The sequence below is a fragment of the Athene cunicularia genome (assembly GCF_003259725.1).
Source record: "Athene cunicularia isolate RWA chromosome 1 unlocalized genomic scaffold, athCun1 chr1_part1, whole genome shotgun sequence".
NCBI lineage: Eukaryota > Metazoa > Chordata > Aves > Strigiformes > Strigidae > Athene > Athene cunicularia.
In genome coordinates, this window is record NW_020799091.1 from 51,285,130 (window position 1) to 51,306,222 (window position 21,093).

Below are 21,093 nucleotides of genomic sequence, written 5' to 3' on the forward strand. Positions count from 1 at the left end.
CAAATGCCGGGGGCTGCCCTTGGGCCACAACAACCCCCAGCAGCGCTACAGGCTTGGGGAGGAGTGGCTGGAGAGCTGCCAGTCAGAGAGGGACCTGGGGGTGCTGATTGACAGCCGGCTGAGCAGGAGCCAGCAGTGTGCCCAGGGGGCCAAGAAGGCCAATGGCATCCTGGCTTGTGTCAGCAATAGCGTGGCCAGCAGGGACAGGGAAGGGATCTGACCCCTATCCTTGGCACTGGTGAGGCCGCCCCTCGATTCCTGTGTTCAGTTTTGGGCCCCTCACTACAAAAAGGACATTGAATGACTCAAGCGTGTCCAGAGAAGGGCAACGAAGCTGGTGCAGGGTCTGGAGCACAGGTCGTACGAGGAGCGGCTGAGGGAACTGGGGGTGTTTAGTCTGGAGAAGAGGAGGCTGAGGGAAGACCTCATCGCCCTCTACAGCTACCTGAAAGGGGGTTGCAGAGAGCTGGGGATGAGTCTCTTTAATCAAATAGTAATAGATAAGACAAGAGGTAATGGTCTCAAGTTGCCCCAGGGAAGGTTTAGCCTGGATATTAGGAAGCATTTCTTTACAGAATGGTTTGTTAGGCGATGGAATGGGCTGCCCAGGGAGGTGGTGGAGTCCCCATCCCTGGAGGTGTTCAAGAGTAGCGTCGATTTGGAGCTTAAGGATATGCTTTAGGTGGGAACTGTGAAGCAAATGGTTGGACTAGATGATCTCCAGTCTTTTCCAACCTAGATGATTCTGTGATTCTGTAAAGGCTCTCAACTGTGACATCATCAACTGTAAACAACATGTAATCCAACACCTCCCTTACATACAGAGGCACCACCCTGATTCACCTATCTTGTCTATCCCTCTTGAAGATCTAATAACTGTCCATCATGCCACTCCAGTCACAGAGCTCATCCCCCAGGTTTCACTTATGCCATGATATTGTAGCTCTGGGACTGGGCCAAAGATTCTAGCTCCTCTTTCTTAATTCTCTGTGTGCATTAATATAAAGACTTTTCAAATATGCTCCAGTGTACACAGCAAATTGTGGAGCAGAATGAAGGATGTCATTAGCAGACCTTCTCTCATATATTGGCATGCCACCCCCAGGATTATCTCTAGTGAGCCTGGCTTTATGAGTTTCCTTCTTCAAATCTAGTTTAAAGCTCTTACAATGAGCCCTGTTAACTCCTGCACAAAGATCTTTTTCCTCCTGTGAGACACATGTACCCCGTCTGTCAACAACAGACCTCGTGTCATGTAGACCAACCCATGATCAAAACCCTCAAAATTCTGCTGGTGACACCAGTCTTGGAGCCAAGTATTGATCTGTTGGGTCTCTCCGTTTCCTCCCTCATCATTCTGTGCAACAGAAGGATGGAAGGATAAAGAACACTACCTGTGCTCCTCATCCCTTAACCATTCATCTAGTGGAAAGTATGAGTCTATAAACGAAGTATTTATTAGTAAGTCTAGAAAGCTGACAAGCTGTTTTATTCATGCATATTCAGACAAATAATCTCATGCCAGAGCTGATTGTTGATAAACCCTGTCTGTCCTATGGACTGTTCTTTCTTTTTTTTAATGTCCAGATGTTTACTGCAACTTCTGTATGGTTGGAAACTTCTAAAATTTAGGAAGGCTTCTTGGAAGCACAGGAAAAAATAATAAGCCAGTTCAAGAATACAGAAATGGTAAATTCTTTCTTGACTGACAACACAATAATCTACACAGTTTAAAGATGAAAATTTCCTTCTCTGAAACCAGTAGATGAAAAAAAATTGGCTCAGGGTTTTTTGATACACCTTTCATTGTTTCAACATATAACTAAGTTACAGAACTATAAATTATTATGTTATTTTTGTATTAAAAATTAAAATATACGAAAGCCCAATCAAAACAATATTTTACCCTATTAAGCCTTTCCCCTCTAAAATATGAGTCATATATAAATGTTATTAACTTTTTCCTTCAGAGTTCATTTTCTTTCCCTTGTACAAGTCAAATTTCTAAAGTATTTTTATACTTTAACGTTGGCCCTGAGGAGCTTATATTGCACAAAGAAAGCTGTCCCAACATTATCATTCCGGGATAAATTTAGATCATATATGCAGAATTAGATTTACTCTTGCATTCATGAAAAAGTATTTATGTGAATTTATACTTGTTTTAATAAAAATGTGAAGTAGACAATTTTAATGAAAAAAATATTTCTTTAAGTGAAAAACTAAATTCTAGTGCAGAATCATAATTATTTCAATTTATTTATTGACTATAAATAAGGAAGTTCTAAAGGTTTATTAGCATAAGCAATTACAATAAACCCCACATTTCAATGCTTATATATATTTATGATAAATTAATTTTCATTCTCATTTCTTATTATTTTTTATCTTGTCATATATTTGTGAGACACTCAAACGTATGACACTACTTTGTTCTTTGATTATAGGAACCAGTTCTAATGAAGTGATTTTTGTTTCCAGAAAAATTAAATAAGAAATTTGAAAAAAATGATGTATTAGAAGATACATATCCACCTGTAATATACATACATTATGTGTACTACAGACTAATAACTCTGCAGAACAAAAAATTACAACTAGTTTGAAAAAAATATGTACATGTTTTTAAAATAGTGGGAGATTTGAAGATTTTTGTGATTTAGTCATGTCAAATTCACTAAAAGTCATTCTAAATCTCCTGAAGTCTACTATAGTAATAATATACTGTAATTATATACACATACACACAAATTATTTTATTAGTTATATAAGATACTAGGACCTTAAACAGATCTTGTTACTACAGACCAGTATGTTATCATAGAAAACATTAGAGGGATTTGTGAATTTTTGCAAAATTTAATCATACAATTGTTACTGATCCTTTATTTTCAAATATTTGTTATTGAGACAGAGATATTCCATTAGAAGACTGTGGTTCTCTTTTTATTTGCAATATTAATAGCATGGTAGTTACAAATTTTACACTAAATTCTAGCACTAAATACATATTTATATATGTGTGTATAGATTTATAGAATCAACAAAATTTATGCATTTACAGAATCACAGAAACACAGAATCACAAAACTGTTGAGACAGGAAGGAACCTCTGGTGATCATCTAGGCTGATATTCCCACCCAATCAAAGCAGAGTCAGAGGGTGCTCAGGACCTTGCTCTATAGATTTTGCATATCTCCAGGAAGGGAGTCTGTACAACCTCTGTCCAATCTGTTCCAGTTTCTAATCACTCTTAGTGTACTTTTTTTTTAGGGTACTTTTAATATAATGATGAAGTTGAGAGCAGCATCCGCTGCATTCCACTCATGTACTACTAGCTAGAATACAAGGTTATTCATAATTCCATGCTGACTATTCCTGATCATCATCATCTTATCCTTTATGTTTGGAAACAGCTTCCAGGATTATATGCTCTGTCATGTTTCCAGGTCTTAAAATGCAGCTGACCAACCTGAAGAACTTCAGGTCCTACTTCTTGCCCTTCTTGAAGACAAAAGGGAATTTTTCTTTCTTACAGTCTTCAGGAACCTCTCTGATTATTATGACCTTTCAAAGACAAACAAGAGTGGCCTTGCAGTAACAGCAGCCAACTCCCTCATCACTTGTGGATGTATCCTGTCAGGTTCAGTGTACTTGTGTATGCCCAGTTTGTTTAAATGTTTTCTAAACTGATACTTCTCTGCAAAGGCCAAGTCCATTGCTTCACATTTTTTTACTGGTCTCAAGGGCCTGAGATTCTTGAAAGAAAATCTTATCAATAAAGACCAAGGAAAAGAAGCCATGGAGTATCTCAGCGTTCTCCGAGTCCTTTGTCATCAAATGACTTTTCCCATTCACTAGTGGACTGTTGTGGTTTAAACCCCAGCTAGCAACTAATCACCACACAGCTTCTCACTCCTTCTCTTCTGGTGGGATGGGGAAGAGAATTGGAAGAGTCAAGATAGAAAACTCACAGGTTGAGATAAAGACAGTTTAATAGGTAAAGCAAAAGCCATGTATACAAAGAAAACCAAGGAATTCCTTCACTACTTCCCATCATGAGACAGGTGTTAATCATCTCCAGGAAATCAGGGCTCCATCACATATAAGAGTTACTGGGAAAGACAAGCACCACCTACTCCAAACATCACCCCCTTCCTTCTTCTTCCCTCAGCTTTATATACTGAGCATGACATCATCTGGTATGGAATATCTCTCTGTCAGTTGGGGTCAGCTGTACCAGTTGTGTCCCCTCCCAACTTCTTGTGCACTTCAGCTTACTTGCTGGTGGGGTGGTGTAAGCAGCAGAAAAGGTCTTGACTCTGTGGAAACGCTGCTCAGCAGTAGTTAAAACATCCCTGTATTATCAACACTGTTTTCAACGCAAATCCAAAACATAGCCCCATCTTAGCTACTATAAAAAAAAAAAAAAATTAACTCTATCCCAGCCAAAACCAGCACATTGACCCACATTTTCCCTAGGCTTTCTTTTGCTGCTCTTATAGAAACCCATCATGTTGCCCTTCACGTCCCTCAGCAGACTCAATTCCAGGGACACTTTGGCTTTCTTAAGCCCTTAAGTACTTGGAAAGTGTTTCTATAGTCCTCCTGGGTCACCTGATCCTTCTTCCACCTCTTGTACACTTCTTTTTAGTGTAGGAAGTTTATTAGGAGTGTTGGAGGTTTATCAGGAGCATGTTATTCATTCATGCAGGTCTCCTGACAGTGTTGCTCGACTTCCAGCATTTATGTCCAGCATTTAGGTACAGGGCATTTATGAACTCATAAAAGCTGATCTTTGAAAATTAACAAGCTCTCTTAGGCCCCACTAAAGGACCATCTTTTATGAGATTATTCTGAGTAGTCCTTCAACAGGCTGAAGACTGCTCTCTTATATCCAGGATTGTAATCCGGCTGATCATGAACTCCACCATCTTCCTCATGGTCACTGCTGCCTAGGTAGCCCCCAGTCTTCACATTCCCAACCAGTTTTTCCTTACTTGTAAGCTTCATCATCTATCCTTGCTGGCTTCTTTGACCACCTTGCCATCAATGCACTCCAGAAAACCCCTGGATTTTTTTCTGCCCAGTTGCATTGCCCATCCAGCAGACATAGGGTTGTGTCAAGTCTGCCATGATGACCAGAGCCTGAAATATGATTGTAAAGGTCAAAGCTCTGTGTGCAATTCCAGCCACACAGGCAGGTGCTGACCTGCTGATTCATTAACTCCTATGTGAACATTTTCTATTCACTAGAAAGATTGAGGAGACCAACATCTGCGTTTCCAGGTCCTTCATTCTGAATGGCAGAGCTTGTTGTCACTTGTAACATGCTCAGAGTCTCCCCAGCAGTATCACTCGTGCCTGTGTATATGAGAAATAAGGGGTAGTAGTCTAAAACGGTACAAATTGTGGAAGTTTCTCCACAATATCTCAGATCAAAGTCTCCAGTGAGCAACAGACTTCCCAAGACACAAAGTCAGGTCAACCAATGGGTAATACTGTCCCTTGTAAGTCGGTCTTCATCTGCCTCTTTCTCCTAGTGTGCTATACTTTATTGAGGCTTAGGTGAGTTTGACATTTGGTCTGACTAGTTTTGCTTAACCTGTTGCCAGGACACAATATTGCTTTGGTAACTGCAGTTCTGGAGACAAAGAATGAAGCTTTCCCATGTTTCCAGAAGCCAGAAGTTTCCATATAACCCACCTTGGGAGTCTCCATGCATTTTTCTTCTGAATGTAATCTCTCAATGACTTCCTTCCCTGCCCTTTATGGTTCAGGCTCTTGCTTCTGCAGCATATTTGGTAGACCCCATCAGTCACCTGTTCTCCCTCCTTGGGGCTATGCTGTTGTCCATGTCCTTACACAGTCCTACTCTTGGTGACTGTGTTGCTCAGTTGGACCATAGCTCACTTTCTACAGGTGACACCACCCTTGCCCCAGCACCAAGCATCCCTCTGGTCTAAGGCCTGGACATCAGCTCTCTAGAGATCTGCCAGGGTCCTTGGCTTCAGATGTCAACGACATCACCAACCAGTAATGGGGGAACAAGTTGTTTTATTCAAAATCTTTTTATAGGCAAAAGGGAACACATAATATTTATGGAACCAGGATTTATTGTTAGACCAATTAATGTTTTCACAGTCCAGTCAAAAAATACAATCAACAGCTACTACTATTCCAGTTACATGGACAGTAATAGAAAAGCCTCATTAATGACATGTTTAAAATTGTTCTATAATGCCCCCTTCCCATCACTTTTCTCTTTTATTCTGGTGTTGTGGTTGTCATTCCAATGTTCTTCAAGGGCACAGACTGACAGTTTCAGACTTTCCTCAGGTGAATGTAACTCTTGGGAGTATACAACATGATGCCCTTCAGTCTTCACCAGGAGAAGCAGGGTGGCCATGGTAGACATGACCACCTCTTCCTGGGATGCCCCTTTGGGGTCTGGAGATGCACTTCTCCCCCTCCCCTTGACCGAAAGGGCTTTCTTCCCCCACTCCTGGGGTCTGTCAGGTCATTGTCCCTGTCAAGCTGACTGCACTCCCCAGTGAGTGGCAGGTATATAAGCATGGCCATTCCAAGCAGATGTTTCCAGTATGCTCTGACCAGCTCCAACTGTCCAAGGCTGCCATGTTCCCTTGAGAAAGACCTGCCCTGCCTCTGCTGGGGCTGTGCCACCATGGGGGCAGGGAGGGGTAGCAAAAGCATACCTTACTTCCAAGGCAAAGATGACATCAAATAAAAAACCAATTGTAAAACAGAAGCACTCTTAAGTTGTGTTCCTGAGAAATAGCTAAATGTATTGTAAAATTACAGAAGTCTTACTGTAGTTTATTTGAAGCATAAGTTTGTTACAAAGATTAAAGGCTCTAAGAAATGAAAAAAGTACTCTGCTTTTTGCTATTTTTTTAGTCAAGTAAACACACATTTCTATCATGACTAAACCTTTTCCGCTTATCTCAAAACCCTCTTGTCCTTTAGGAGACTTGGATATTGAGCTATAGTTGCACCTGAAGAGTCTTAAGATGATTCATTTAACTTTGTGACTCAGACATAATTGTACTTTTCCGCATATATTTTTCCATATACAGCTCTTTCAGGGAAAAGTTTGGCCTCTTTTCAATTGCCATCAATCAAGAAGGTGACAGCAAAAGTTACGTTAAAATACAAATGTCACCATCTTCAACAAAAAAAAATATCTCAAGTGTTCTGTGATTCACTCAGTGATCCAGTTTTTCTTGCTGACTCTTACTGCCCCTTCCATAATCCTCAGTTTTTTTAATATGTCTCTGCATTTACTGTAGGTGGCATTAAAAAAAAAAAAAAAAAAAAAAAAAAAAAAAAAAAAAAAAAAAAAAAAAAGAAAAAAGTCTAGAAGTCCTACAATATTACCACAATCAGATTGTTTTGAGAAGAGAGGAACATTATGTGAGAATTTTTCTCTACAGAAAGTTTTCATTCAAATAACAATTTTATTTTGCAGCTTCTTCTCATTGTGAATAACACCAAGCTTCCCAGTCTCTTATACCAGATCTAAGGAGCAAAGCTGTGTGAAACATTCATTTCTCACCTTGAATTTCATGAAATGGAGCCTGATTTTGAGCTACATTATGTTGTTCAAATTCTGACAATGAAAAGAAAAAAAATCATATAAGCAGTAATTTTATAATCCCAGATGATGGTATCAAGACACTGAGCCCTGTAGTATTTCCTGGCTTTGGACACATATAACGACTGTCTCCTGATCTCACTTTGTGGCTAAAACAATGTGAGCAGAGCTCCTTGGCTGCTGAGGCGCAGCAGCTCGGCGCTGCCTTTGCTCTCGGGGCCTCGCGGCAGTTGGGGCCTTTGGCCAGCGGGAGCCGCTACTGACTGCAGGTCAGGTTGGGCCTGGGGATAAATGGAGTCCCCGGGGGGAGACATTGGGAGCTCGTCCCCTGGAGCAGCAGCTGCGGGCGAGGACTCTCCCCTTGGGTCGGGACGCTGCCCTGAGCAGATCCTGGAAGTTGAGAGCCCTCACTTGTCAGGTGAGTGACAGAGCGTTTGGGGTTGTCATTAAACCCTAGGGAGTGGGGCTTTGTTCAGCGTTTTAGGTTGCCATTAAACCCTATAGAGCTCTTTGTAAAGCATTGCGGGTTGCCGTTAAACCTTGGAAATCTGTGTTGTCTTCCTCTAAGAGACATCTGAACCTATAATTTATGGAGAGCTAGTTAATTGTGTTAAGAATATTATTTATTTATTTATTTATTTACTTACTTACTTACTTACTTATTTATTTATTTATAAAAAAATTTGGTGGTCAGTTGTTTATTTGAGAGCATCCATAACAAACAACCACCATCTGATCTTTTGGATTCTAAAGGAAGAGAACTTGGTATATCGGTAAGGTAATAGCAGTAGTGTAGTTTAGAAATATGAGTTATTGTAAAAACTTGGAGCTGAGTGCAGTTTGCCTCAATATGTAATCGCGCAGTATGGTATTGAAGCTGATCAAATCAGCAGCATAACAGGACATGTGTACTAACTTAAAGTCAATGTGCAGAATAATTAATCTGAAGACAATACAGAAAATTAAGTGATTGCTTGAGATACTTGGGAATTGTAGTCCTAGTTCCAGGAAACAATCTCATTCTTTATCATTAACTTCAATGTATCAAGATTTTGATCCTTAGGAAGTAAGAATATTTAAAAAATATAATGAGGCCAGATCTATGTTACTAATTATATTGAACTACTAAACTATGCTTCTAATTATTTGCTCAGATTTATCATTTCATGATCATACAGCAAAGTCTGACATTTATTAATAATAGGATTGATTTTACCTAACCATAACCATCTAAGTGCTAAGTGGCTTTTCTAAGCTGATGAGCTAGGCTCCCCATCTTGACAGTGAAATGTATACAGATGCCTGCAATGGTGATTCAACTGCTTAAGCTAAGTGAACTAGCTGACTTTCAGAGCCGGCTGCTTCTGTCTTGCTGAAAAAGCACAGTGAACAATTAGTTCTGGCTAGCTGATTGACTGTTAAGTGGCTAACACTGGTGAAATTGGTCCCACCTTCTTTTACTGTAGTTGAATGTAGAATGTGGTTCAGACCCTAGTTCTTTTTACATGATTATCAGTCCAAAATACAGGATTTAGGGTTTTCACATCTACCTGTCCCTCCACCATTGTTTAGTTGAACAAGGGTAAGGTCAAGATGTTAAAACTTATGGGCAATCTGTTAACCTCAATGAGCTGAGAAAGTGATCAGAACAGAGAAAGAATTGAAGAAAGAAAATGGCACTTGTCACTTTTATCTCATTACATTATAGAATAAAACAATTCTTAGTCACGCAATAAACTACTAGAGTTCTGAAGGCCAAACTGACAACAAATATGATGGTTTTCACATGTTCATGGCATCCAGTCCTTTGATAATAATATTTATCCATGACAAATATCGTAGAGTTTATCTCTGTTGCGGGATGATTTACTGAAATTGAACTTGTTAACATTTTTATTCAGTGCCTCCCCTAGGAGTTCTGTGAATCTGTTGATGACCATAGGTGTTAGCAGAACTTCCTGAAAGACACGTCAAGGCATATGAAAGCCAAAGAGATGACTAGAGACAGTCGACATGGCTTCACTGAGGCCAAATCATGCCTGAGTAATCTAGGGACTTTCTACAATGGAGTGACTTTATCAGTGGATAAGAGAAGAGCTACAGACATAATCTGCATAGATCCCTATAAGGCATTAGGTAATGGACCCTCACAACATCCTTCTCTCTAAATTGGAGAACCACAGTTTTAGTGGATTGACCGGTAGATGGATAAGTATATGGCTCTGTCCAAAGAGTTACAGTCAGCATTTCAATGTCCATGTGAAAACCAGGAATGAGTGTTGTCCCTCAAAGGTCCTTACTGGGACCAAAATTATTAAATATCTTAAACACTAACATAAACAAGGGGATTGAATAGACCCGTGGTGAGTCTGAAGATGACACCAAGGTGAGTGGTGTGATTGATTTGCTAGGTAGAAGGGTTGTCATCCAGAACATCCTTGGCAGGCTTGAGGAATGGACCCACGTTAACATCATGAAGTTCAATACGGCCAGATGCAAGGTCCTGCACCTAAGTCAGGGTATCCCTGATACCAAAACAAACTGAGGGATTAATGTATTGGGATCAGCTTTGCCAAGAAGGATTTGGGAGTACTGGTGTATGAAAAATAGGGTATGAGCCAGCAGTATGTATTCACAGCCTAGAAACCAAATCATACCCTGGGCTATATCTAGAGAAGTGTGGCCAGCAGGTCAAGGGAAGTGATTATCCCCTTCTACTCTGCTCCTGAGACTACACCTGGAGTGCTGAGTCCAGGTCTGGGGCTCCCAGTTACAAGAAAGACATGTACCTGTTAGAGTGGGTCCAGAGGAGGGCCACAAAGATGATTAGTGGGCTGGAACACCTCTACTACAGAGAGAGTCTAAGAGCGTTGGGGTTGTTCAGCCTGAAGAAGACAAGGCTCCAGAGACACTTTACTGCAACTTTCAGTACTTAGAGGGGGCTTATAAGAAAGATGGAGAGAGATTTACCAAGGTCTGTAGTGACAAGAGAATGGGCAATGTCTTTAAACAAGAGAGTGTAGGTTTAATTTAGACATAAAGAAGAACATTTTTTATGGTGATGGTGGTGAGACACTGGAACAGGTTGCCCAGAGAAGCTGTGGACACCCCATCATTGGAAGTGGTCAAAGTCAGGCTGGATAGGGTTTTGAGCAGTGAAAGATGTCCCTGCCGATGGCAGGGTCAGTTGGACTTGCTGATCTTTAAAGATTCCTTCTAACACAAAGCATTCTATAATTCTATGAACTTTAAATCACCAAAAGTGGTGGTGTTTGAAACCTTCTGTAGCAAATTTTATTAAACTGAATCTTTTCTATGGACTTTTATTTCATTGGAGATTCTACTTCAATGAAGAAATAAACTTGTATTGTACACAAGCAAACTGTCAACTGAGGTTATACAATGCATAATTTATACATTAAATACAGATATTTATGAAGGCTGACAGCATAAATATATGAACAAATGAAAATAAGAGTTTATGTCATCCACTAATGCATCTGGAATTCAGACAAATAAATAATAAGGCAGTCTCTAAGGCTGTTTTTACAGATATTTGAATTCTCTTGCTTGTTCATCTTAATTGACCTAAAGGTTCCAACTGACAACCAAATTGCTTCATGTCATCTAAGCTGTGATAACTGTCATGTGTCTGTTTCTAGAAAATGCAGAGCAATACAGTAATGTTTAACTCTCATTCATTTGAAGTCATTGATCAGGAAAAATTCGAAAATATCTAAAAATACATTTTAAATAACAATATTAGTGTGTTCACATAAGCATGCTTACAATTAAAATATATTTATAAATTGATACATACCACTGAATTAGGATAGACTAAAATTTTTGGTCATAAAGAAAGAGTTTTCAACATCCTCTTTTTTATTGAAGAATAATCTTTAACAAAAAGCAAAACTATCAAAAATTTTAATTAGGCTAAAAAAGCTCTTTCTGCTTTGTCTAGAATGAGCTTTGGCATCTGTAACCTTTCACTATACAGGACAGGGTAGGAAGCCAAGTCCAAGTGAAGTGACACCATGTTTTGCTGCATATTGGGTAATCACCTCACCCTGAGACACTGAGGAGATTCCTCCACGATAAATGATGTCTGTGGTTCCCTGAATCCCAAGTTGGAATTCACAGCAGAAAAGGAACAAGATTTATTAAGGGTAGCTGAATGAGGACTTCAGGACTCAGAGGATTTCTCCTTCCCAGCACACTACAGTAGAAAATAGAGTCAAACTGGATGGACTTTAAGGCACAGCAGGTTACTCCATCACAGCACAATGGATGCATATGTTTCTGTACTCCTAGGTGCAGTTGGTGGTGAGGCTGGGGATGTATTCCTGATAAACACACATATGCACACATGCATGCAGGCACAGAAGTCATGGCAAGTCCCACAAATATCACAGAGAACAACATCTTTACTAGCGCCAATGTAAATACAGATAGCACTCACATAAACATGAACAATGAATCAGACCTATGCTGAGCTTACTTTTAGGACTGATGACCCTCATTTTCTTGATTCTCAAACACACTCACATTCATAGATCTCTCAGATAGTAGGACAAACTTTAAGTCTGTCCAATATATATGTCCAGATCATAGCCCCTTATGCAGTCACTATCCCTCACCATGTCAAATTTGCTATTGGTGACATATGCAAGTCACTGTCTATACTGTAGCTGGTCTCCAGACTATGGTCTCCTTCAGTTTCCCCAGTCCCTTGTTTCCTCCAGGGAATTGGACCTTTTGTCAGGGGGTCTCTCCCTCTCCAGATGTTGATAATTGCAATTCATACCCTACTCTCTGAACAGTTCAACTTGAAGTTTGTTAACTGTTATGTACACACACTCAGAGCAGGGAGCAGAGGCCTTACAGAAAAATGTTTGAAATATGATTCAACGAGAAGACAGGACAGATTGTGTCAATCAACATAGGGCTCTGTCAAACAGGTGTACTGATCAGACCCTGCTTACAGTGAGCCCATTCCTTTTAACTATTTTGGCTCTGTTTTCCCATGGCTCTTTTTCCCTGTTCCACCTTAATCAACCCCTTTCCCTGACTTTGGTCCTTACCTGAGGCATTCCATTTTAAGTTTTGTACACTACCAAAATTCATATCCTCACTGTGTTTCATAACAAATCCTATATCCCATTTAGTTTGCATGGCATTTCAAAGAGACACTTTCTTTCCTTGACCCTTTGGTGAGCTTCACACCAGGACAATGGTCTAATCATTTTCCTTTGATGGTTTTAGGACTATCTGATTCAGTTCCTAGGGTTCGTGGTCTGTCACTGTTTGTCTGATCCTAGCTGGGTCTCTGTGTTTAACTGGATTAGCTTTTAGTTACAAACCCTAATATTCTATATAGGGAGCCAAGTTATAATGAAGTGACACCAGAAATACTTCCTGTTACAGCAATACCTCACCCTGAGATACTGTGGAGATGCCTCTATATAAAATTATCCACGGTTGTCATGCCTTCAATCACAAGTTGGAATTCACAGCAGACAAGAAACAATTGCTCTTCATAAAATGCATTTTATACTGGAAGTTAGCACAGTGAACCAAGATGAGCACATTCTGTGATGATAAATCTTATCAAGGAAGACTTGCAGAGGAATCATGTACAAGTAATCAAAAAAAAAAAAAAAAATCACAAGAAAAAGCCTGTGTGATTCCATGAAAGCAGGAAGATATTGGAAGCTACTGTACCTCTATACAAGAAAATTCCTTCTTGGAGTGTAGGACTATCCATTACATATGAGTATTAAAATGCATAACTGTGGGACTGGATTGAGTTCAAAAGATTTTGGATCCTTCACAAAGAAAGCAGGGAGCAATATATTTAAACATACGTGGGAGAGGAAAGCACATAAAGCATGGCTTTTGGGAAAGACAGAGTTGAATTCTTACCAGGAACTATTTCTGAAAGCTGATAAAGAAAACTACTGGGATTCTGATAGGATCTTGAGTAGCAGTCCCTGTACTGTAGTAACTAACTAAATTTAGAGAATTTAATGTAAAAATTTTCTTGCGTCTACACTTATTTTTCCTATGAGGGATGTGAATTTGTTAAAAGTCATCTCATTGAGGTTAATCAGAATAAACACAGAGCCAAGAAACCCTAGTAACCCAATCAGTGCAAATCCAGCACGTTGAATTAGCTACTCCCTCAGATGATTAAAGAAGAAAGATTAGATCATTGACCTTGATGTGAAACTGTCAAGCTGACTCAACTAATCAAATTGTCTGTGAGGCCACACAGACTAAAGGGCATTATTACCTCAAGGGCTGTAAAACCATTGTGGTTTACGATTAAATTGACAGTGTGGAGACTAAATGGACCTCGACACCAAAACACGTTAAGCACAGATATATGCAATTTTTAAGAATTACACGCTCCCCTTGTATGACAGGGCAAATGGTAGGGTTCAGAAGAAAAATTGACAGTCGGTGAGGTCCTTCCAACTATGGGGTGCACAGTCCTTGGGCAGGGCTGGAGGTCCCTGGGGTGTCTCTTGGGTGCTTCTGAAGCTCTTAGGTCTGGCTGTCCAACCCCTCACAGCTCACCTGGAGTCACGCTGGGCACCATCAGGACAAGGGTGCAAGCAGTGAATACATGGTGCCTGATAGGCCTGTTCTGCCACCCAGAACCTGACAACTGGCTGTCACTGTCACTCGTACTCACAATCTACCCATCTGTGGGGTTCTTGGGAATCTGCAACTTCACAGTGATTGACAGGTTGTTCAAGGTCAAGGTACTACTCTGTTATTATAAGTAGGTTTCTCCCTTATCCAATAGGGTTAGGTAAAATTCACATGCTAACACTGCTGTCAGTGAGACCCAGCTGCCATGTCACATGTACTTACTATCCAATGCAGGGGCAGCACATAAGTTTGACTTATAATGGATTTTTTTAGGATGTTTATATAATTTAATTTGCATAATACATATTTATCTATATCATATACTATATAGTTTAACTCTATGCATTTTATATGTTTACATGCACAACATATAATTTATATAAATTATATAAATTAAGAGAGTTACATAATTACTATCATGGATGCATTATCATTGGGTATTACAGCTGTGACATTCATCTTTTCACATGGAGTTAGCTGCATGCAGGCAGCTGCATGCATGTGAGGTAATGGCTATGTAATTTGTGGAGACCAATATATTATGTAGTTACACAGGCTGCTTAGGAGTTAGCTTGAAGTGAATTTCTTATGACAATATTAACATTTAAAAGGTAGATCACTGAAAATTGTGGGTTATTATAACATGAGATTAATAGATCTGATGTCACAGTGGGAGATAATTTGCTGGCAGGATTGTTTTATTTGTATAGTGAGGACTGAAAGAAACATTTTTCTTACACTTATCTGCTCATAACTACTCACAAAAACTGTTGTTTCCATTATCTAGAGGTGACAATATTAGCAGTATATCCTTCTAACTTCTACCTAAGTGAATGTTTTGGGCATCCTTTTCTATTTTAATCAGCTCTGTGTTGTTCTCTTCTGTGCAAAAAGGTAATGATAGAAACGCCCAATTTGACTCTTTTAGGTCAAATATTATAAAAAGGTGTTTCCTGTTCATAACATAGCAGAAATTTCTGCAGAAAAATGCTGAATAAAATAGAAATATATAGAATATGCATCATAAACAGAACTGATGCACTCTTTAAACCTACATCATTTAACAGAAAATTTATTTTTCCATACAGGTATAAGGAGATAAATTATTTTCTGTTTCAAAAGAATTATTATATAAGGAAAGGATATTTTTTTCTGTTACATTTTATAAAATATATTTATGAAAATGTGAACAAAATTTTTCTGGTTTGAGCCAGCTACAAAATCTTACATGCTAAGATTGCCTCGTCTAAACAGATTGTAAAGGAACAATTTTATCTATATGTTAATCGTGAAGGTGTTTGATATTTACAATAACATCGTAGCACTAGTGCTGGGGAAGAACTAAAATAAGCTTTGTGGAAAACATGTTTTCTCATTTTAGAGCTTTTAATTTTATTTTTTTCCCAAAACTTTTGTTCTTAAAATATTCAAAATGCATGTGCCAGCTGTGTTTTAAAATTTTAGTCCAAACACTTCAAACTTGAAATTTAAGTCTTCAGGTCCTCAAGACTACATCTTTAGACATGAAGATATCCTGACATTAATAAAAGGAGGGTGTGGATTGGGAATGTTTCAATAGGTATCTAAAACATTGGCACAAATTGCCTATCTCAGGGACCCCATTCTGTGAAACAGAACTTGTAACTATGGATCCCCATAACAGTCTCCTTGTCTCCTTACAGTAAACATGACATTTGAAATTGCTGAGAGTCTGGGATTCACTATGGCTAATCTATAACATAAAATGAGATAGTTTAGTCAATATACAGGAAACATAAAATGAACTTGGATGTCTCTGTCATAACCACTCTTCTGAAAACAGGATTGTAAATTTTAAACCCCATTCTGAAGCTGAGCTGAGGTTCTATATAGTAGAAAACATTTACAGACTAATCAGTTTATCAGTTATCAGGGGAAGGATTTAGCTGCCTGAATAGGTATTACCATTTCAAGCTGCCCCAAAATATCTGAGAAATCTTTGTTGATCTGGCAGATATGAGAGAGATGCTATAGAAAACCATCATGCTCCCGAAACATCAGCTGACTGTCAGATAAGGTGCCCAAGGGTATCTCAAACTATATCCTATATAGGAACAATGGAGTCAAGCCTTAAACTTTCAGGTGAAATTACTCTTCTGATCCAACAACTGTATTTTCTACAGGTACAGTGATTATAATAATAATTAATACACTTAATCTGCATGTAAATACTTTAGGTAACTAAGTGTGTCTTATTCCAAAATGAATCTCATCACTGGATTACTATTTTCTTTCAAAATAATAAAAGCAACACTGACCTTGCCTAACAGCCTAAGAGCTAGGAGTATTGGGTACACTAGGTGATTGTCTAAGGAGGACATATATAAAAGGATGTTTAGTGAGAAAATCCTTTTTCATTTAAAACAGATTACCATATAGGTAACTGGAACTGTGAAGGTGGGATTCAGAGCTCAAAACCACTTCCCGTTCTTAAAGTTCTACATCAATTTTCTTGTGAAGAAAGTGCACACAAAAGACCTAAAACTATTGTGATGACAGCGCAGTAGAAGAATAGCATAAAGAAGCAGAACCGTATTAAATTACCTTGGAAAGTTTAATATAGACATTCCTAATTATTCAGCACTTGATTGTTCAACTTTAATGCTCTTTTCATCTTGCATGTACAAAAGCAGTGTTATGATTGTTCAAAAGCTGTGTATGATTGTTTAAAAGCTGTGTATTATTGTTATTCCTGGGCAATTATATTTTTGTCAGGACTATGAAAAGTCAACTTGTAGTTTCTACATTTTTGTTGAAATAAAAGGGTTATTTACTTGACTACCACTACAGGACTTCAGATAAACAAACAAAAAAGAAATGGTTTGAATGGCTAGGCAGAGAAACATTTTTAGAACAACATGTTCATGAATAATTTACACATGAACGATGCTTAAATAATAAGAAAAGAAAACAAAACCCCAAGTGTCAGAGAACAGTAGGAAACAGAAATTTAAATTAGAGGTACGAGCCTAAAATAACTTATGTGATATTTCTTTAGAATAAAATAACTCATCTTGCCATACATAGTTCTTATACATGGTTTCTACATATTTATAAATGTATTCACATGATTTATTTAAACCACAGAACCATACAGTGGAGAGTAAATATATAGTTATTAGATCAGCTATAGATATTTGTAGCATAGATGTGTAGCTGATGTGAGATGTGATGAATCACACAGCTTCTGAATATAACTCAGATTTCCAGCTTTTAAAATTTTCTTACATTCAGAAAGTATTTTAGCCTCTGTTTCATGTCTGCATCCAGAGATAGGAATGCGGTCCTCTGAAACAGAGATCAACAATTGAAAACAGTTCCAGTTTGCAGAGGCTGAAGCTTTCCTCCATGAAAGAGATATACTTTTTCTCCTTTGAAGACAATCATCCTGATATGTAAGAATATGTTGTATGAAGTATAAAGACAGAGAGAGAATATGTAATATTGAGAAAAGACTGGGGAATATGAGTTACAAGCTAAAGACAGAAAAAGGAGGAGTGCATCATGATGGTTTAGAAAAATAAAAGACATCTTTAAGAGATGTCCTGAAGGCTTATGGAATATGATACTTTAGACAGTCTATTCATATTGAATTGCAGTGAACGTTGAGGATGAGTCAAACTTTTTTTTCCCCCCCCAAGAAGAATTAATGTTTGCATGAGAAAAGTACACACAGAATTACGGTTTCTAATGACTTGAGGCTCCTGTAACCCTCTGCATTCGAGGAATTCTGACTTTACTATATTTCATTTTTGATTTCTGCAATATTACAGAAGCAAATTTATTGTTTTTATAAAAATGCCAGGTTTCTCTACCCTTTCTTCAATTTAAATAGTGAATTGGGGAAAAAAACTCAGACACAAAAACTCTGAATGCATGAGCTGAACGTACCCTATCTGAGTAGTAGAAAAAGGGGAAAAGGAAGAAAAATATCTGAATCATTATTTGTCTTTTTTTTTTTTTTTTTTTTTTTTTTTTAAAACTATTCTTGCTCCTTTTGTTGGACAATTTTTTCTGCCTATTTTAATCTATTGTCTATGACCATTGTTCCTATTTTTTTCCAGGAAATTCCTTCTGCAATGTCATTAGTTTGAAGTGTTGCATCTTATTCTTGCAGAAAAAAAAAAATCAGATTGCTAAAGCATGAAGTAAGGTTGACTTTAATGTTCACATAATTTCTGAATGTTTTAGTTGCTAGAACATGAAGGTGGGATTGATCCATGCAATAATTACAAATAATTGCTTCCTAGTGTTTTAGACTAGTGAGCCCAAGATTTTTCCATAAGAATATATGTACTTAGAATTACGCTGCAGTTCCCTGCCCTCCTTACTATGGCATAACTGAAAATTGCTCTTCAGTCCTTCCTTCTTTTACCTATTTTTTTTTCTGATTACAGCATTTTTCCTACATCTAGGGAATTTCTTTCAAAAAGTTAACCCAAGAACAAATAAAATAGAACTAAATCTAAAAGTCAGTTTTCACATGCTATGTACTTACAGACCTAGTTCATGAAGCAGCTGCACAAATGCTAGGAGTAGCAGAAGGAAGGCAGCAGGTTATGAGGTTATTTAACCTTTTTGTAAGGTTGAAGTGGAAATGGAATCATGGATATTGGATCTAGATTCATAAATAGGATTCAGTAGCTGTTTATCTGCTATAATGGCAGCCCATATATTTAGATTTCAAAATGGTCTTTTAATATAATTTTAGGCTCCTATCTTGCAAAATTTAATTTGAATGAATCATACCTTCTAATACTTCTATGAACTGTGAAAGTATAATACCATTTTTGACTGGTATAAGAGATCTACATGAGAAGTAACTGCCTAAGGATTTCATAGTCTGACCTGAAAATAAAACTAGATAACATAAAACCAGTGGGGAAAGCTACAGTGGATACCATACCAAATGCCATGACAAGTTAGGAAATAATGAGATGTGGTCAAGAAGAAGTGATAGCCTGTTTTTCTCAATGTATATTTCTGGATGTTGATCCAGTATTGTTATTTATTTATACATATTACATCAAGATAACTGAACTGAGATACAGAAAGGATATAGCTTCAAAAAAAAAAAGAAAAAAAAATACATTTTAAGTAATTTATAAATATTTTTTTTTCAGTTTGAGATTAAAAAAGAGGAAACAGAAAAATAAAAAGGGTTTTAGAAAATTATAACACAACAGAGTTGGGGCAGAAATTTCAACATACAGTAGGACAAGGATTTGCATTTAACTAATAAAAATAATAATTACTGAATGCAAGTAGGAAGCATAACTGTATGGCTACAATAAAAGAACTAAACCAGAAATAATTAAAACATTTTACTACATTAATTTAGAATACATTTTATGTTTGATAAACTGATTACTCTGTGTTGCATGAATGGTTTTCTCAAAATACCTGTGACCATAGGAACAAATTCAATTTCATGTACATAGTCTTTTTCATCTCCAGTGGAAATAAGGTTTTGAATGGGGAGTACTGAGAAATTAAGAGATCAAAACTCTCTTATGATTCTTTGTGTCTGTAAATACTGTCATTTTTTGGCAGAAATGTACTTTGCACATGTGAGAGCTGAGAAACTAGGCCTGTGAAAAACTAAGACAAACAGCCTGGGAAAGCAAAAGTTGAGGCTGATTGAAGAAATGCCTCAAACACTCGCAAGACAAAACTCTGAGTCACAGGGTGCTTTCTGTGGAGGCTGAAGCTGATAAGGCTGCCCGATGTATCTGGAGGAGAGAGCCCTGTGGAGACAGGACGGCTCTTCTCTGGGGCACCTGGGCAGATTTCAAGGGCCATGTGTCCGGTGAATGAACTTTGCTTCATTATCCACGAAATGCATATTAAAGTTGACACCCCTCAATATGCTAACGAGGGCTGTCATGATCATGCTAGTGACATCATCCCATGAAACACCTTATTCCTCCCTGTACATGGGATACATAGGTCTGTGGGTTGACCTAGGGGACGGACCCAAGGAAAGTGGGTATAAATCAAAGGGGAGAAGAAAGGGCTCTCTCTCTCTCTCTCTGCCCCTCTCCCTGCCCCCCCGGCCGTCTAGAGAGAGCAGTGAAGCAAAGGAAATGGATGCCAGCAAAGAAGACAGCCACCTCCTGGAACCCTCACCGGCAGGATCAGCGCAGGAACCCAGACCGGTGATCTGTATTCCCCCATTCCCTCTATCTCCCTCTTTTCCTTTTTCTATTAAGAAAAGCAAAGCATAATATATTGCTCGCCACAACTTGCTCTGTACTTAGCCAATTATCATGTGTTCAATTAGTACATTGTAGGTAGTTAATAAATGCTTGAACTTGGAGACTTGTTGTCCGCTCCAACTGGGGATTTGCGAATCTGAGTCACTTGTCCCCCTCGTCGGAGCAGGACGTGACAGCACATGGTGTTGCTGCAACATAAGTTGAAAAGCACTAACATCTCAGAAGACTTGGAAAAATCTAGACTGTAAGTATCAGATTACTTTAAACAGAAAGATACCTGGCTCAGCTACATTCCCTGAAAGACTCAATGCAGTATGCAAATCCAACAACAGTAACATGATTGAATCTCAAATAAGCAATTGAGCAGAAACTTCCCTGCAGGTATAGAAATTTTCCTTATCACACAGTGACGTCAAAGACAGTATACATTTTTTGAGTAATAATTTAATGTTAAAAATATCTAATTAAGGAGAATAATTCCTGATTTCTAAATCCTTATCAGCTTGGTGGCTACAACTCCTTTCTGTCGGGATTTTCCTGAAAACCATTTCTGGAGTTTC